Here is a 4027-nt window from a genome sequence, read left to right as displayed (position 1 = left end):
CTTGATATTAGCAGCTATTATTGACTTGATATTAGCAGCTATTATTGACTTGATATTAGCAATTAGTATTGACAGGATGTCTGTCTGGTGCGACGCAAGCTGCGGGCGCAGGGGCCTGTCTCATGATGCGAACTTTTCTTAAAGGATTCGTTTTCTACGATCGAGTTTACATTTTATATTTTCTGTCGGAAACGTGACAGACGAAAGCAAAAATTTATTTATGCAACACGTGAACAGCGAATATTTTGAATATTTTATTTTCCTTCTATAACATTTAATGAACACATCGGAGGTGAAACGTCTTCCTTAATATTTTATTGCCGTGTCAAAAGTAAGACCCATCTGATATTATATAATTTGGTCTGTGTAACTTCAATACAGCCAGAACAATATCCTTCAACTCCGGAGACTATCAACTTAATCCTATTAAACACTTTCACGAACTTTCTTAAGTTTAGTTTGTCGCTTCATTGCAGTGAAGTCGCATTTACAAGGAAATTACGATTTAAAGTTCATGAAAAATATTCTGTGCGTGAACGCTATTTCTTCCTTCCAGGTGGCAGAAGACAAATTATTTAATATTGTTATTAGGTTCGTTCTAACAGAAGAAACTCTTGTTCTTTTGTTAAATCGTCTTTCTGTTTACTTTTTTAATATTATTACTAAAAATACCCTCTGGACCCTGACAACAATGACTTCCTCATCTCAATATCCCCTACCACTACATTATAGTCGCCAGGTCCGCGACGACTGTAACTATGGCGTACATTCCTCGCCTTCTAAGGCTGACTGTAAGGTGTGAATGAAACTCGTGTGGGTAATTCAATCACCCTTTTATTAGTCTATTCAATCACATAAAAAGAAATACACTGTAAAATTAATCACACACAAAAGATAGTCTAAATAATGACATTTGTAAGAATGTCGTCTTGAGTTCACTCACAATACGCGCAGTCTTGACTTTAATGCAAGTCTCGTAGAATGTAACTTGTGGCGAGAAACGCTCTGGCGGAAGACGTGAGAAACTACTAAGTAATAAAACTACAGCAATAATGACATAACGTTAATAAATGAAGGTTACAAGACGTGAGGAACAAGAGGCTTACTCCGTTCTTATAACTACAGCAATAATAACATAACACTAATAAATGAATGTTGCAAGACATCTAGACACATATCCAAATCAGTAAATCAAGATCAAATAATGATAAGTGTTTCAAATAAGTTCACACATTTTATGCCAAAAGGAACATTGAATTCGTACTGAACATTATAAATACCAAAAGAAGTATTCTTAATTAAATGTTCAGTCCATGGAATTTATGGAAATGCTTAAGTTAAGTCTAGTTTGTCAATGCACTTAGCTTCGTTTTGGGCCTAATTAACCACACTTTCAGCATTTGGTGTTGTGTGAGCAACAAGAGGCTCACTCCGCTCTTATAACTACTGGAATAAAACATAACGCTAATAAATGAATGTTACAAGACGTGAGCAACAAGAGGCTTACTCCGCTCCTATAACTACAGCAATAATAACATAACACTAATAAATGAATGTTGCAAGACATCTAGACACATATCCAAATCAGTAAATCAAGATCAAATAATAGGTGTTTCACATAAGTTCACACATTTTATACCAAAAGGAACATCGAATTCGTACTGAACATTATAAATACCAAAAGAAGTATTCTTAATTAAATGTTCAGTCCATGGAATTTATGGAAATGCTTAAGTTAAGTCTAGTTTGTCAATGCACTTAGCTTCGTTTTGGGCCTAATTAACCACACTTTCAGCATTTGGTGTTGGAAAAGTTAACTGTTTTGAGAAAATTATAACCTTTCGACGGTCAAACGCAAAGAAGCATCACAATTTTGAAAGATCACCACAGGTGATGCCCACTGACGGGATGATTTACTGACAATTCCACCATCTACCATTTCTTGATTTCAACATCAACACTTCCGACAGGTCTTACAGGCTCAGGAATAACAATTTCATACTTTATAAAATGAACACTCCCTGGCAAATCATCGAAACAGTTTTCGTTACCTTCAACACCGTAAGAAATACAATGAAGATCAGATACATTCAAATCTTTCCGATCTCAAAATCACTAGGCACGCCCTCAGCGGTGCGGAAGGAACGTGCTGGAGCATAGGTTGTGAGTCAAGCTCAGCGCTCTCTGAAAATTTTCAACTTGTTTACATGATATCTTCGTTCAGAATTATTAACTCTAATGACACAATAAACCATATTGATCCGTCTTACGAATTGTTTAAGTATATTCAAAGCAGACGTCCTATCACATACTTCTCTAATCAATACATTGTTCTCTAATGAAAATTTTAGCAAGTTTGTTGAGTCAGCATCTACAAGTTTGAAATACTTATACAATTTTTGGATCGTCGCTGCAAAGCATAATATTGGGTACTTATTGTCGTTAAATCGAAAAATATTATTTTCAATACAGAGTGGTAAAGTTCGCGCATCAGATTCAAAACGCTTCTAACTCGTAATTTGAACCTCTCGTGGATTCTGAACATTATAGTTGGTCGTACAAGCACATGCGACACCAGCAATATTTTCATTAAAGACTTCAAATAATAGTTCAGCAGTATCTGTTATACCTTAGAAAATGCACAGTCCGAATTGACCCGAGGTTTAAGAGCACTTATTGCACGGTTATCTGCTAATTAAGACATAGATTCTTGCCAGTCATTTGGTTTGCTGGCACAGGAGGCTACCTCACAAGGACAGTGCAGGTAGCATTCGTATCTCGCAACATTTTGACTTCTTTCCACTTACAAAAACCAAAAGTTACGGCAACGATTGATCTACCCTAATCTTCCGATTGCACTTCACCAAAGAATTATTTCAAGAATGACTATTGACAGATAAATAAGTTTTAGAAATGAAGTTCGCACTTGAATCAACTCTACCCGCAGCAAACCTAGATCAACAGAACTAAGCTATAGGTCCATGGTTTATTCCATCGCAAACAAATATTAGGCTTGCTTTGATCTGCAGGCAAATGAGAGGGACTGACAAGAGCATTGCTAGTTTTAATGCTACAGTTATGAGAACTGTGATCTTATTTCCACATCGTGGCATGTGGCATGTATCCTGCGTGGCATGTGGCATGCATTACAGCAGCCGCCATCTCGTGTGGCGTTCTCATTGGCCGACAAATGGCGACCAATAACAGCGCACAATCATCTCATCATGAATATATTAATTATATATAATCGTATAGGATTTTATAGCATTAATGTATTGGATTATTTAAATTATAGTATTTGAAATGTATATAGTTTTATTATACTAAATTACATAAATGATTTAAATTAAATAAATAATAATAATAATAAGATGTATTATTATATTAATAATATAATAAACACTAGGACGAGGAAATATGATAATGATAATAATTATTATTATTATCATTATTGTTTATTTTGATTAATAATGGTAAAGTTATTAATAAACATATATTATGTAATAAATATGTAATATTATTCATAATTTAATGCAGAATATTACGATAAATTCCATTATATATTTTATATTATATGTTTTCATATTATAAATAATCAATATGAATGTAGAAATAAAATATAGGATTAACAATAGTGACGACATATCATTATTCTGATATAATATCAAATGATAATGATTGTCGTGATAATGGCGCTGTGTCCAATGATTGGCCGCCATCTGAGCGGTCCATCATCGTCGGCCGCCATTTTGTTTCATTTTGCGGTAGCGATCAGTCACAACAACACAACACATTATTATATTATTAATTTATTAACATTAATATTAATAAACACAATAAGACATTATTATTATTATAATTGTAGTCTATATATGAATATAATGTTACAACATACAGCGATATAGGAATATTGGCCCACAGTTCAGTGGCCGCCGTCCACTCACCCGCCAGCCTCGGCGTGCGTGTCGCCCTCGGCGTCCGTCCGGATGCCATCTTCCCTCAGCGTCAGCAGCAGCGGCGGCAGCTC

Source organism: Hyalella azteca, unplaced genomic scaffold, assembly GCF_000764305.2.
Source record: "Hyalella azteca isolate HAZT.00-mixed unplaced genomic scaffold, Hazt_2.0.2 contig11727, whole genome shotgun sequence".
NCBI lineage: Eukaryota > Metazoa > Arthropoda > Malacostraca > Amphipoda > Hyalellidae > Hyalella > Hyalella azteca.
The sequence above is the reverse complement of the archived record's forward strand: the minus strand, read 5'-3'. Positions refer to the sequence as shown.